At 37.7% G+C, this 16,859-nt stretch overlaps 1 long non-coding RNA gene across 1 annotated transcript in view; it reads right to left on the bottom strand.

Moving 5' to 3' along the window:
- Positions 1-1,026: 1,026 nt before the first annotated feature.
- The window catches only part of LOC115219999, a 27,906-nt gene continuing 12,073 nt past the window's right edge, over positions 1,027-16,859 (bottom strand). Inside the window, exons 2-3 of the long non-coding RNA XR_003882399.2 lie at positions 6,960-7,180; positions 1,027-1,154 (exon numbers count right to left, since the gene is read on the bottom strand). This is a non-coding gene — a long non-coding RNA (uncharacterized LOC115219999). The remainder of the gene's footprint in view (positions 1,155-6,959; positions 7,181-16,859) is intronic.

Raw genomic sequence — 16,859 nt, 5'->3', positions numbered from 1 at the left:
GAGCTTTAGGTGTTTTCGCTCAATAAACACTCACAACGCCCGGTCTGGGAATCGAAACCGCGATCCTCCGACCGCGAGTCCGCTGCCCTAACCACTGGGCCATTGCGCCTCCACCGAATGTTCGATTACAGTCACGTGAAAATTGTGCATTTTCAATTAACCTGCCCGAAACATCTTTGAGATGGAAAACAAAGACAAAGCAAGCCTACGATTTATTTTCTTTCAAACCTATCCAGAATATATTTAAAAACTCACTAAATTCAAGTGACTCTTCGATATTTTTTATCATAGATTATTCTAGAAAATGTTAAACTCAGTTTGATTGTTCCTATGTACGAAATTGAGCCACTTCTGCAGCTTTCTGTCGACTGAAAATTTTAAGAAAAGCACTCATGTATATGTATATATATTTATATACTTCTATTTGTCCTACTTATTCTACCGGACCGCATATGTATGTTAGCTTTTTTATAATAGAATAGAATAGAATATATTGTGTGTGTAATGTGTAATGTATATATATATATATATATATAGAGAGAGAGAGAGATAAGAAGCAAACACTAAGTCATGAGCACACCTAAGTACCCCAAATATATCCAAAATTCTTCCATGGGTATGTATTTCATTTATTTCTTACCGTATTTATCGCTGTCGAGGAGAAAATTCTTATGAATTAACTCTGAAATTGGGACCGATACGATAATAACGGAATTTTTTGAAATTTCTGTCGGCTTACTTCGAGACGCGTGCTTGTAGTGATAAATTATATGGTTATTGACAATTTGTCTATTTTCGGCATATATGGCATTAGAATGTTTTTCTTTTGGCCTTGTTTATATATATATATATATATATATATATACATTTATGTATGTATGAATGTTGTATTATTGTATCTGTTGTATGTGTGTGTGCGGTGTGTAAATTCATTTTGACAAGTAATCGATCCGCGAGCAGTTTGAAATCGAAGCCCAGTGATAAGGAAAACAAAACAGAAACGAAAAGAAACACGAACACAAACGATTGAAGAATACAGCATTTAAATTCCTTTTTAGGGAAAAACTATTTTAATTCAGTGAAATACATGAAAATTTATTTCGGATGGCGGTAATGTGTACAATCGATTCCATAATTTGCAATAATTCTTCCATCTGTAAACAGAAAAAAGAAAAAGAAAAAGAATGGTGTTAGTCTCGAAAAAACAAAAAAAAAAAAACCCCACCAAAAACAAAAAAAAACAAAACAGAACAAAAAAGCAAAAGCCTGACTTATTTGTTTTGTGCATTATATTAATATAACTAAGTACCTATTTCTTTACTATCCACAAGGGGCTAAACACAGCGGGGACAAACAAGGACAAACAAACGGATTAAGTCGATTATATCGACCCCAGTGCGTAACTGGTACCTAATTTATCGACCCCGAAAGGATGAAAGGCAAAGTCGACCTCGGCGGAATTTGAACTCAGAACGTAACGGCAGACGAAATACGGCTACGCATTTCGCCCGGCGTGCTAACGTTTCTGCCAGCTCGCCGCCTTATATTGATATAACTAAGTACCATTCATCTAAACTTATATGTATGCATTCATTATAATGTACATTAGCATAAGCGACAGAGCATCGAATAGTATGTCTTGTGTTGCAACTTTCTGTGCTTTGATGTCAAGTTTTTGTCGAGGTGAACTTTGGGTTTCATTCTTTCAAAATCGATAAAGGACTGGGATCCTCTTTCTCCCATTAAAATTGATTAGAATACTAAGACCCCCGCCTCCCAAAGAACATAACTGCATGACGACAACAAGAAATCCCGTGAAAATAATGATTATTATAAAACTAGTGATTATTAGAGTAGCGCAAGGATGCATGTTTATGGTAAAAAAAAGCCAACTGTCTTCAAATATACAATTGTTTTTAGAAGTAGAGAACACACGCACACATATAGAAGCGATAAACAAAGATTATGGGAAATAAAATATAAATGAAAATATAAGGGTAAAGCAAAGTTTGGCTGCTAGAGGCAAAAAACAGATTTCTTTTTGTAGGAAATACGTTTGTGGAATCGATTTAGTAAGAATGCACATTAAAAAACACTCATAAACATAGTCATTCTTATTCACTGTAGCTCTGCTCCCTTCATTTTAATGTACTCAAAAACATGATACCTTGTGTTGTACCAAATATTCAGAAACCACAAACGGCAGGACAACATTAGCCTGAATTTCAAATAAACCCAATCAGTTCTTACAATAGATCTGAATAAAAGCGGCAGTCAATGAGTTTCTTTACTAGGACTAAAAGCTAAACAAAAGCAGCCGATAAACAGGATATTTCTGGAGTTCACGATTTCAGAATATTCAGAAACAGCGTATCCACAAACGGCAGACAACACAAGGAATGACTGTATGGTTAAAAAATCTCGCTATGTAAACACCTGGCTTCGAGTTCAGTACCACTTCTACTATAGCCCTGGACCGATTAATTTATTGTGAATGAATTTAGTACACGGAAAGCTCGCCATATATATATTTATATATCTGGTGAATAACAAATAGTTGATTGGTTTGGAGATATCAAGTACAAAATTTTCAATAAACACTCGCAGGCGTGTCTTTATAGACACGTGCGCGCACACACCCATATTTCTCTCTCTCCCTCTCTTTCTCCTCTTCTCTCTCTCTCTCTCCCTATATATATATATATATATATTATATATATATATATATATATATATATATTTAAGTAGGTGAATGAATTATCCTAGTATGGATAATTCGGTTAACCGATACCTGGGTAGCAAATTCACGTCAGAAAACACGGTTGAAGCTACATGCCAAGGGCAGAAATCCCGTGTTCTCGTGTGGAAATTTGTGTGTTTTTCTTAACTATGAATAAATGAAAGAATGGAGTCGAACGACGATTTTAACAAAATTCCTTTACTCTCGACACATGTTTCGAAGACTGCATATTTTCAATTCCGAAGGAATAACACCCTCTATTCCTTCGGAATTGAGAATATGCAGTCTTCGAAACATATGTCGAGAGTAAAGGAATTTTGTTAAAGTCGTCGTTCGACTCCATTCTTTCATTTATATATATATATATACAGTATCTCACAGAAGGATGTACACCCCTAAAAATTCAGCAAAGCTGCCATTACTCTGATAATATCAAAGGAAATCAATCGAAATTTATACTGAATAAAATATATTATACATGCAAACATTATACAATTTTGTAACACAAAACAATAAACATTTTCAAAGATATGAACGAAATATTAATTTTCAAACGATACAAAAATATGTCCACCTTAAAGGATTACTTGCTACATTCAATATTTGTTGTAACCATCCTTGCTTTTAATGACTACATAAAGTCTTCTGGGCATAGAATTGACTAAAGTTCCGCACACAGCCGATTAAATCAACCTCCATTTATCATGAATGATGTCTTTCAACTGTGTTAGATTGCAGGGTTTTTTCTCCTCAACCTTCCTTTTCAAAACACCCAACATATGTTTTATTGGGCTTAAATCAGGTGACATGGTAAGCCATGGCAATATCTGTTTCTTTATTACCCACAAGGGGCTAAACATAGAGGGGACAAACAAGGACGACAGACAAACGGATTAAGTCGATTACATCGACCCCAGTGCGCAACTGGTACTTATTTAATCGACCCCGAAAGGATGAAAGGCAAAGTCGACCTCGGCGTAATTTGAACTCAGAACGTAACGGCAGAAGAAATATCTATTTCTTTACTACTCATAAGGTGCTAAACACAGATAGGACAAACAAGGACAGACAAACGGATTAAGTCGATTACATCGACCCCAGTGCGTAACTGGTGCTTAATTTATCGACCCCGAAAGGATAAGTCGACCTCGGCGGAATTTGAACTCAGAACGTAGCGGCAGACGAAATATCTATTTCTTTATTGCCCACAAGGGGCTAAACATAGAGGGAACAAACAAGGACGACAGACAAACGGATTAAGTCGATTACATCGACCCCAGTGCGTAACTGGTACTTAATTTATCGACCCCGAAAGGCAAAGTCGACCTCGGCGTAATTTGAACTCAGAACGTAACGGCAGACGAAATACAGCTACGCATTTCGCCCGGCGTGCTAACGTTTCTGCCAGGTCGCCGTCATGGCAATATCTTTACCTTTTTATCTGGTAAAAACTTAGTCGTCATCTTTGAAGTATGTTTAGGGTCATTATCATGTTGGAACATGGAATGTCTTCCTAGTTCTTTGATGCTTTTCAACATTGTTTTCTGCAATATGTCACCATAAAGCCTTGAATCCGTTGTTATCTTAATAAAGGTGAGTCCTCCCACATCAGCCGCACTCATGCATCCCCAAAGTATAACACTTCCGCCGACGTATTTTACACTGGGTACGGTGCATTTGTCGCTATTATCTTCACCTGGTCGTCCCCATACTCGTTTAATATCACCCGTGGAGGCGAAATGGCCCAGTGGTTAGGGCAGCGGACTCGCGGTCATAGGATCGCGGTTTCGATTCCCAGACCGGGCGTTGTGAGTGTTTATTGAGCGAAAAAAACACCTAAAGCTCCACGAGGCTCCGGCAAGTGATGGTGGTGATCCCTGCTGTACTCTTTCACCACAACTTTCTCTCACTCTTACTTCCTGTTTCTGTTGTACCTGTATTTCAAAGGGCCGGCCTTGTCACTCTCTGTGTCACGCTGAATATCCCCGAGAACTACGTTAAGGGTACACGTGTCTGTGGAGTGCTCAGCCACTTACACGTTGATTTCAAGAGCAGGCTGTTCCGTTGATTCGGATCAACCGGAACCCTCGTCGTCGTAACCGACGGAGTGCTTCCATCCATTAATATCACCTGACTCAAACAAGTTGATTTTAGTCTCGTCAGATGAAAAAAATTTTATTGAAAAAAACCTTCCCCTTACTGACATAGGTTTCGGCAAAAGAAAGACGACTTGATTTATGCCTGAGGAGAAGCTTCCTACGAGGAATCCGTCCATGAAGACCACACTGGTTCAAACTTCGGCGAACCGTTTGGGCGGATACATTCTTTCCACTAACAGAAGACACTTCTTGAGCCAAAGATGAAGCGGTACGACGTCTGTCGTCCATCACGCAACGTTGGATGTGGCAAATATCACGCACAGTTAAACTAGAAAGACGACCTGGGCGATGTCTATTGCTTAGCCGTCCAGTAGCTTTGTACTTCTGAATTAGTTTGGCAACTTCGTTTTCGCTAATATGTATTCGTTTGCTAATTAGCTTGGATCCTAAACCATTCTTGTGCAAATTAAAGATAATTTTCTTCAAATCTTTAGAGAATTCTTTTCCTTTTCGTGCCATTTTAATCAGGATGAAGAAGATTTTCCCCGCAGAACACAAATCAGAATTCCTGCAGATGCAATAACGATGACAGGTGAAAAATGCCAAGAGAAATAATTTATTAGAATTGAAATTATCAGCAATATCTGAAGTTAGTAAAAAAAAAGCGGATAAAATATTGAATGTAGCAAGTAATCCTTTAAAGTGGACATGTTTTTGTCTCGTTTGAAAATTAATATTTCGTTCATATCTTTGAAAATGTTTACTGTATTGCGTTCCAAATTTATATAATGTTTCCATGTATTGGGTTGGTCCATAATTATAGTGGCTTTTTTTCAACAAATTTTATTCAACAAAAACAATAACAATATTTAACAAAAGACATCTTTAAATGACGGTCTGACCGTCTGTCAAGCAAATTGAAGTAGATTGTGAATACGCTACGTAATAATCATTTAAAGATGTTTTTGTTACACGTTGTTATTGTTTGGGGGAAAAAAGCCGCAATAATTATGCACCAACACAAAATATAATATATTTTATTCAGTATAAATTTCGTTTGATTTCCTCCGACATTATCAGAGTAATGGCAATTTTGCTGAAATACAAAAGACGAAGACAGGTATATGAACAACAAGCAGGTGTATCAGTTTGACGCTCGAGAAAGGGAAAAAATCTTTTACGTTTCGAGCCTATGCTCTTCATCAGAAAGGAATATGAAGAAATAAACAGAGAGAGAATAAAAAAACTTGTGGATTTAGCGATCAGTCATGGCGACTGATACACACACACTCACACACGCATACCTACACGCATACATACATACATACATACATACATACATACATACATACATACATACATACATGATGGCTGCCCCCTCGTTATCGAGTATGGCCATTGCACGAAGCTTAACTGTTATTGGTGCTGTGATCGAATGTGACTTTTTAGCCCAACTAAAGATCTACAATGTCTTGTAGTACAGAATTGGCAGCTAAAACCTTTACCGGTAATAGCCGGCTGTAGTTGTAACTGGGCTTCATGTACCTTTGTATGTCGTTTAAGTCCTCCTGCCGAATTACACTCTCTTCCACATGCCTGACACATACATACATACATACATACACATACATACATACATACATACATACATACATACATATGTAAAACACTGCCTAAATACCAATCTTGAAAAATTAGTCTTCTCAAAACCAGAAAGGTGAAAGCTGATTCGAAGATTACAGATCCAATCCATCACTGGAACTGTAAAAATCTATAAAACTTTCCAGAAGTTTATCATTTAAGTATATCTATGAGCATATCGAGATATGCAAGTATATGCATGAAAATACATACATAAAACAAAGGATACAAATCTGCATATATACATACATACAAACGAAAATACCCTGTTGTTGATGTTGAAATTTCAATGAAAGAGCCTTGGATCTAGGTTAGAAACCGACCCTTTCTCTATTGGCAAGACACCTTGAAATAAAACTGAATAATGACATACATAAATTTAGACATACATACAGATTTATAACGTGTTTCGCTGGAAATGAATCGATTATATAAACTTGGGAAAAGTTTTAAGATTTTATCCTTTAATTTAATTTTACCTTAATTTATTTTAAAGTCGACGATTTCAGTGAGACGAAAGCACGGAAGCTCTTCTGTTTTTCAAAGCGACGGAGCGCAAGAGACTTGTACAACCTCCAAAAGTATTGCAGAAAACTCTTTTTGTCCTGTGATCAAGCAAGCCTTTAACAGCTGAGTCGGATAACTCTGATCTGCGTAGTAGATTTTGCAATTTCATACTCAAGTACTCGGAATCCTGAGGCTGTAAAGTAGGAAAGAGCCAATAAAAAATATATTATTTCAATACGAAAATATATGTATATATGTATATATATGTATATATATGTATGTATATATATATATATATATATATATATATATATATATATATATATAGATATATATATATATATATATATATATATATATAATATATATATATATATATATATATATATATATATGTATGTATATATACAGGGGTTGGTTACGAAGTAAGATTATAGCTTCAATATATTTGACCCTTCTCCCAAATACTTGACCTTGTGTTAATGCTAGAAATAATAATAATAATAATAATAATAATAATAATAATAATAATAATAATAATAATAATAATAATAATAAATCATGATTAATAATAATAATAATATTAATAATAATAATAATAATAATAATAATAATAATATAATAATAATAATAATAATAATATAATAATAATAGAAAGTCTCGAGCTGGTACAAGTGTTTGATGACATATCAAATTTTATTAGATCAATGAAAAACTGGAATACAGAGTTAACTTCACGTGGGAAAGATATTACGGAAAGTGACATCGTGGAAAAGATATTTATGGCTTGTTGGAAAAAAAAAAAAAACAGAACTATCGATGTCAAATTTTAGTACAAGGCCAGCAATTTCGTGGTGGTGGGGGATAAGACAATTACATCGACTCCAGTATTCAACTGGTACTTATTTTATCGACTCCCAAAAGGATGAAAGGCAAAGTTGACCTTGGAGTAAAGACGGGCGAAATGCCGCAAAAAATTTTTGTACAGTCTGCAAACAATTCTGCCAGTTCGCCGCCTTAAAAGAATAGAGATATTAAAATCGTTAAAAGAGGAATTAAGTTAGATAAACAAGACAAGATCAAATAACCGTCGTCGTAATAAGTAGCCATTGTCGATGTTTGTGCAAGAAATAGAACTTTTAGTGAAAGTAGAATAAAGATAAGAAAATAAATAAATAACTTTTTAGCAGAAAATCTGATGAGTCATAGAAGATGAAAGCAGGCAAGATGGTTATATAGAGCATTCCCGAAACCGATATTTCAATAGTAAATATTTATTCTCACTTCGAAACTGGAATTTTAAAAATTTCTTTTAATTAAGAAAGAAGACCGTGAGGGAAAGATGAAGATATCCTCAAACCAGAAGAGGATATCCTCAAACCACAGACCAGGCACAAATGCTTGTAACAGAGTGGATTGCGCTAAAGTCACCCATAGTTCCTGGCGGTGGTGGTGTTAAACTTGGCTACAGATTAAGCCTACAACCAATGTAGGCCCAGGAGGGTAGCGAAGGATAGGCGATGGGGAGAGGGGCGATCCGCCTCGTTTGAAGCTTTTATGGGGGCGGCACTTTTGGGTCTACTGTATAAGCCTACGTAGGAGCGCAGATGGGTGGGGGGAAAGTGCAGACAACTTAGGGGCCGCCTCGGGGCAGCGCTTTCTAAAGCTAGGCCACTGAGTTGGCCATTACAGGATTTGAACTCAGAATGCAAAGAACCGTTACGACGCAAGGCATCCACTCCGATATTCTTACAGTTCTGCTGTCCACCGTTCTCGATTGTTCGTTTCTTTTTTTTTAATCAACCTTGAAAGGATGAATGGCAAATTTGATCACCATGGCGCAGGAGTGGCTGTGTGGTAAGTAGCTTGCTAACCAACCACATGGTTCCGGGTTCAGTCCCACTGCGTGGCATCTTGGGCAAGTGTCTTCCGCTATAGCCCCGGGCCGACCAAAGCCTTGTGAGTGGATTTGGTAGACGGAAACTGAAAGAAGCCTGTCGTATATATGTGTATATATATATATATATAATATATATATATATATATATATATGTATGTGTGTGTGTGTTTGTGTGCTGGTGTGTTTACATCCCCGTCACTTAGCGGTTCGGCAAAAAGAGACCGATAGAATAAGTACTGGGCTTACAAAGAATAAGTCCCGGGGTCGATTTGCTCGACTAAAAAAAAGGCGGTGCTCCAGCATGGCCGCAGTCAAATGACTGAAACAAGTAAAAGAAAAAAAGAAAAAAAAAATGGGAACAAATACCATCTCTGGCAATTTATAGTCTGAAATCCAAATAATACTAAAATCCCAGTTTTGTTTGTTTGTTTGTTTGTTTGTTCTTCGGTTTTAAGCAAAAACGATGCTTTGTCGTAATAAAATGCTTCAAGCTATGAACTCTGAGACATAACTCGCTGCGCTGGAAAAAAATTGAAGTGAATCTCGACCCCAGAAGCCTCGAAATAGAAGAATTTCGTTCATTATTATTCCAACTCAGAACAGAAAAAATTGTTGCCGTTTCTAACGACAAAAAAGACAGGAAAAGAATGCACAGAATCTAAAGTAAGAACGGACACGCGCGCGCGCACGCACATCCATACAACTCAGAGATAGAGACGAGTTATTCATAACACAGGAACACGAACACCCACATTCATGCACTCTCCTTCGCATTCATTAACTCTCCTTCTTTCTCATATATCTTGCTCTTTTCTCTATCTGTCTGACTATCTGTCTTTCTGTCTCTCTCTCTTTATCACAATCCCCCTACCTCTCTCTCTCTCTCTCTCTTACAATCCCTCCCTACTTCTGTGTGTGTGTGTGTCTCTCTCTCTGTCTCTCTGTTTGCCTTACTCTTTATCACAGTCTTTCCCTCTCTCTTCCCCCCCTCGCGCGCTCTCTCTCTCACTCTCTCTCTCACTCTCTCTCTAGACTGATTGATATAAATACGTCAAAAGGCAATTGAAGTAAGGAGAGTCAACGCCACCCAATCATGTGATACATAAAACTATACCTGTATGCGTGACGACGTAGAAATGTCTGGTTGGTGCCCAGGCGCACATGTAGCCTGTAAGGGTAAGTCAAACGTGGCGAAGGCAACAAATAACCCAGAAGATAGAGAACTCTAATAGAAAAGCTTGGGTTAGGTTGTTCACGCACATATTGCTTTCTCCCGTCACGAGCAAGGCCGGACGCCATCGCCAGCAATGTCGCAAAGTTTCTTGCCACTCTTTTGTAATGTACGTCCCATCATCCTGTTATTAGAGCGCATAATAGTGGAGGCACAATGGCCCAGTGGTTAGGGCAGCGAACTCGCGGTCATAGGATCGCGGTTTCGATTCCCAGACCGAGGATTGTATTTATTGAGCGAAAGCGCCTAAAGCTCCACGAGCTCCGGCAGTGGGTGGTGGCGAACCCACCACAACGTTCTCTCATCCTTTCTTACTGTTTCTGTTGTACCTGTAATTTCAAAGGGGTCAGCCTTGTCACACTCTGTGTCACACTGAATCTCCCCCGAGAACTACGTTAAGGGTACACGTGTCTCTAAAGTGCTCAGCCACTTGCACGTTAATTTCACGAGCAGACTGTTCCGTTGATCGGATCAACTGGAACCCTCGTCGTCGTAAGCGACGGAGTGCCACTGAGAGTGCATAATGTTGTATCTTTTTATCAAGTCTACTTTTCTTTCAATTGTTTGTGTTTTACTCAGTTAGCTCCCTTGTTAACCATTTCCATTTCCGATACGATTTGCTCGAAATGGTTTGCTTGTTTAGCATAGTGCGTTGATGGTGGAGGTGTAGCAAAGAGCTGAATCTTGCAGCTACATATATGGCCTTCCAACGAGGATTTGATCAGTTTCCAGAAACTTCACATGGCCATCTGAATTAAGCCTAAGGTTGTGTCTTGTGGTTTTTGGATGAATTCCGACATGTGGACGCAGTTAGAACGCCTGCCGTGTCCCTTCCTGCTGGTCACGGCGTCGCTGTCTCCGTTGCCGTCTTCACAGATCTATGAGCAGCAGTTTCGTACCCGTGCGAAACATCCTGATAGAGCTAACTGTTTTTCAATATTTAAATGGCTTTCATAAATTGCTATACCCGTCCATATACCCATGGACAAATGTATGAGGCTTTACCCATGTACCATTTATTGTTCTGTGCCTACATATGCGTGCGAATAATGTCATACGTGTATACAATCTGTGTGTGCATATATATATTGCCGGGTGGACGTGTTTGTATATGCCTATGAGTGCATAAAAGTACTGAGTGGAAATCTTTAGTATGTGCTAACCTGTAAGTATAAGTATATCTATGTATATAAACGTATATGTATATAATTGGGTGAGTATATGTATGTATGTATGTATGTATGTATGTATGTATGTATATATATATATATGCATGTATGTATGTATGTATACTTGCCTACAAACATTTTGAAGTGCAAGCATCAATGTACATTTAGATGTATATGTCTTATGACGTGGGTGTAAAAGTGCATGTGAGTAAATGTGTGTGTGTGTGTGTGGTGTGTGTGTGTGTGTGTGTGTGTGTGTGTGTGTGTGTGTGTGCGTGCGTGCGTGTACGTGCATATACTCCATGATGACAGTGTCGATATGATGTTTATATGTATATGGGCAAATGGATGTCTGTGCCCGCAGGATATATGTAAGTACGAATGTATGTGTGTACACCTGTGCGCGTATGTACTTGGTTGACACACATACATGTGACACACCCTGACATGTACCCATGGAAAAACTTATTAAAGGATCAAGTCTGTCTGTCTGTCTTAGCATTGATTTAAAAGTATGAATGTGCGCGTCTGTTTGTCTGTGCGTCTGTCTAACTGATAAAATCTCTTAATACAGCGGAACTGCAATGTAAATCTCCCGGCTTAAAACCATATTAACCCACCTGAGGAGTCATCTATGCATTGTGCGTTGCATCTGGTATTATTGCGTCGTTTCACGCCCACAAGGGAGCAGTGCACATTCATGATGAAACAATTGTTGTGGTAATAAATTCTTTTTTTTTTGGTACATTCTGTCTTCTCTATTAATCTTTAATATATATATAATATATATATATATATATAGATATATATATATATGCACATATGTTTTATAGATATATATAGGCGCAGGAGTGGCTGTGTGGTATGTAGCTTGCTTACGAACCATATGGTTCCGGGTTCAGTCCCACTGCGTGGAACCTTGGGCAAGTGTCTTCTACTATAGCCCTCGGGCCGACCAAAGCCTTGTGAGTGGATTTGGTAGACGGAAACTGAAAGTAGCCCGTCGTATATATATATATATATGCACATATGTATTATATATATTATGTATTATATATATATACATATATATAATATATATATATATATATAATATATATATAATATATATATATACATTATATATATATATACATATATACATATATATATATACATATATATATATATATATATATATATATAATATATATATATATATTATTATATGTATGTATATATGTATGTATGTATGTATGTATGTATGTATGTATTATTTATGTATGTATGTATGTATACACATATATATTATGCCACCACAACACAAACGTAAGCATGTACGTACGTGTGTATGTATAGCGTAAAAGTGGCGTATATTCTAGCTGTGCTATATGCACACAACACACCGAGGATGGTAAATCTTTCTCTAAACTCTGTTCTTGAAGAGTCATAATGTAAGCTGCTTCGCCAATTCGCTTGCAAATCTAATAATACACATCCAGAAACAAGGATTGTCTCATGTTCCAATCATATTATACATAGAAATAACCTAAAGTTTTTATATTTATTTTTGTGTAATACTTATGTCAGAATAATAAGTTTGGCACGGCGGCAAACCTTGTAACAACAACTGCAATTAGCATTTGGTTATTATTGGGTGTTGGAACTGTCTGTTGTAAATCACAATTTGATGGAACAATACAAAGAGGGAGAGAATTCCCGAATTCCAAGGTAGAACATACATTGTTTTATTAGGTTGTCCCAAAAGTTCGTAAACACTTGCGAAAATTGAATTTTTACTCGCCAAGTACTAACAAAAACAACAGAAATTATTCCTCAAAATAAAGACCATTATTTTCCAAGACTTTCTGCGAACTTTTGGGACAACCTTATAATACAAATAAATAACCATAGATTAATGGTTGTGGTGAGATAATGGTACATTAATGCCTTTCCGGAGAAGATTGGGGACAGAAGTGAAATGATTGCAAATTGGAATAAAAGAAGGAAAACAATTGAACGTAGTGTTTGGTACAGCAGCGTTCGTTTTCATTTTCCGAAGTTACTCTGGCATTGTAATGATCCGAAACTTTGATCTGATTGCTTGATAGAATTTTCCTCTACATGGTCCCTCAACCTGCTCTAAATGGTAACAAAATCCCCTTAAAATCACACTCTATGCTCTCAAGAAGTAATACAGTAAATGGTTTAGCCTTAGATGTACAAAAGACAAGACTATCTTTGATCCTTTGTTCGGAACTTGCTTGAAGAGGACAGCAACAACAAGGGAGCCTTGATCTGTTAGAAATAATGCCCCGCTCTCCCTCGAATCATAGCTTAAATTATAATAATCAAGTCTTAGAGAGGGACATTATCTTAAGTAAAACGGGATGGTCATGGTTGACATGTCTTCAGGCGTAGGTTTCCTCAGTTAAATTTGGCTTGAAACGATGGTATTTGAACCAACGCGAGAGTCACTGTGTAGGCATCCGACCAACAAGAAATAGGAGCCAAATCTCTTCCAAAATTGCACCCAAGGAAAGAAAACATTGGATCATGTTCTCTGGAATAAAATATGGTATGGATATGGCTGGAACGTCTTCGTTCATAAGTCTGTCCCGGACCAACCAGAGGATAAAGAACAAGAATAAAAACAACAACAGCAACGGCATTGATAACAATAACAATAACCACAACAATATCAACAACAATTATTCAAGCCGTTGTTTAAAGAAAAGTTGAACAAATTCGAACGTATTTGAGCTGAATGCAAATGGCGACTAACACGAACAATAACAACAACAACAACATAGACACACATATGAAGATACACTGAACAGTCTTCTTTTTGCTTTTGTTTTTGTTCTTAAATTATCAACTACATTTTATTATTATGTTGTTTCTCTAGCATAGTTTTATCATTCACAATTTGTTTTTTCTTTTACATAGAAGCAATTGTCCGAAGCGTCGATATCTCTTCCTTCCCTTCACAGTCTAAGTACATTGGCTGTACAATCATTGTTTTTCTTTCATTCTTTTATTCTTACTCATAAATTGCCCTCTACATGTGTGTGTGTGTGTGTGTGTGTGTGTGTGTGTGTGTGTGTGTGTGTGCGTGTTTGATACTTCAATCTTCCTTAGCGATATTCTTTAACCGTGCATTTATGATTTGCGGTTAAGCAATGTCAGTTTCGACATCAAGCCAGGAGAAATCAGTGACTTTATGTCATTACAGCAAAGAAGAATTAGTCGCAAGTCACGTTTAAACCAAATCCCGCGTGATCTGCTGCAAACGGTATCTGTTTTCTTTCTGAAAGATGATCAAATTACTGAAGCGGCATTTTGATATTTCCATTATTTTAACTTAGAAAATCAGTTTCTAGAAGAAACTTTTCCGATGAGACTAAACAGGTTATTCAAGGAAAAGTCGAACAAATGTAAACCTACTTCTCGGCTGAATGCAAATGGTGACCAACACGAATTTAAACTTTACACGTTGTATTTTTTCGCTGCCGTGTCATTGTAGACAAAATATCATCTCATGCTGTTTGTCTCGGAAGCGTGAATTTAATTAGGAGACCGTTATTCTGCTTGTGTCTGTGGAATAAATAAATGCCATTATGACTATGTATCTCCCATTCGTCCATTGCCTTGCTGGCAAATAAAAAGGTGTCTATATCATCTTCATCATCACCACTATCACCATCAGCATTATCGCCTTCTTCTTCTTCTTCTTCTTCTTCTTCTTCTTCTTCTTCTTCTTCTTCTTCTTCATGACCATACCACCACCACCACCACCACCACCACCATCATCATCATCATCATCATCATCATCATCACCACCACCACCACCCCCATTATTATTATTATTATTATTATTATTATTATTATTATCATTATTATTATTATTATTATTATTATTATTATTATTATTATTATTATTATTATTATTATATCATCATCACTATTATTAATATTCGGGCAAAATAGTTGGCGGCATTTCGTCCGTCTTTACGTTCTGAGTTCAAATTCCGCTGTGGCCTACTTTGCCTTTCATCATTTCGGGGTCGATAAATAAAGTACCACTGGGGTCGACGTAATCGACTAGTGCCCTCCACTGAATTCGAGGCCTTGTGCTTCTAGTAGAAATGATTTTTTAATCTCTTTTTATCACAGGTTTTGTTGAAGTTCCTGGAGTCTTGCATGCCTAGCGAGTTTACTACCTGCAGCCTTACGGTACCATGCTATCCCTTCTTTTCAGCTATCTAATTCTTTCCTGATTATTCTGGCCGTGCCAAAGAGGCAAACCTTTTGTAACAGTTCTACTGGGCCCTTTTATCCAATTTTCTTTATATTCCTCTTGATGCCTTCCGATACGGTCCCCAAGGACCCAACAGTAATTGGCACTGTTTTCACCTTCTTCATTTTCCATAACCTGGCTATTTCGTTCTTAAGAGGGTTGTATCTATCTTTTCGCCTTCCTTCTTGACTATCCGCGTATCAAAGGGGGCACGCAACATCAACTATATAGCACATGTGGTGCGCCTTGTCCACCACCACTAGGTCCGGTCTGTTATGCTCCAGCACCTAATCTGTTTGGATAGGGAAATACCACGCCTTGCCTCTCTCTAGCCCTCACTTTTCGCAGTTTCTCATGTAGCACTTTCACTACCTGATCGTGTCGTGTCGTCACAACTTGTAGTATTTTGGGATGGTAGGCTCCCTACGACGACAACAACTTCGTAGGTTTTCTGTCAAGTTTCTTTACTTCGATTCTGGTCCAGTCTATTATATCAGCTTCATATCTGATTAAAGGTGCTGCTCCTCAATTTATTGCTTCAATAAGAAATTTGACTGTAATAATTTTCTGATTCTCCTTGTGTACTCACTACTGGTAATTTGTTTCATCTCTTCATTTTTTATCTCATCTATTTCCTGCATTCCCAAGTACTTACACCTATTTCTTCACTGCCCACAAGAGGCTAAACACAGAGGGGACAAACAAGGACAGACACACGGATTAAGTCGATTACATCGACGCCAGTGCGTAACTGGTACTTATTTAATCGACCCCGAAGGGATGAAAGGCAAAGTCGAACTCGGTGGAATTTGAACTCAGAACGTTGCAGCAGACGAAATACCTATTTATTTACTACCCACAGAGGGGACAAACAAGGACAAACAAACGGATTAAGTCGATTACATCGACCCCAATGCGTAACTGGTACTTATTTAATCGACCCCGAAAGGATGAAAGGCAAAGTCGACCTCGGCGGAATTTGAACTCAGAACGTTGCAGCAGACGAAATACCTATTTCTTTACTACCCACAGAGGGGACAACAAGGACAAACAAACGGATTAAGTCGATTACATCGACCCCAGTGCGTAACAGGTACTTATTTAATCGACCCCGAAGGGATGAAAGGCAAAGTCGACCTCGGCGGAATTTGAACTCAGAACGTTGCAGCAGACGAAATACCGCTAAGCATTTCGCCCAGCGTGCTAACGTCTCCGCCAGCTTGCCGCCTTACTTATACACTGTCCTTTCTCGACCGCTCTCTTTGTTTGCCCATTTGGCATCACAATTCCTTG

Source organism: Octopus sinensis, linkage group LG15 (assembly GCF_006345805.1).
Source record: "Octopus sinensis linkage group LG15, ASM634580v1, whole genome shotgun sequence".
NCBI classification, from domain to species: Eukaryota; Metazoa; Mollusca; class Cephalopoda; order Octopoda; family Octopodidae; genus Octopus; species Octopus sinensis.
The sequence above is the reverse complement of the archived record's forward strand: the minus strand, read 5'-3'. Positions and strand labels throughout refer to the sequence as shown.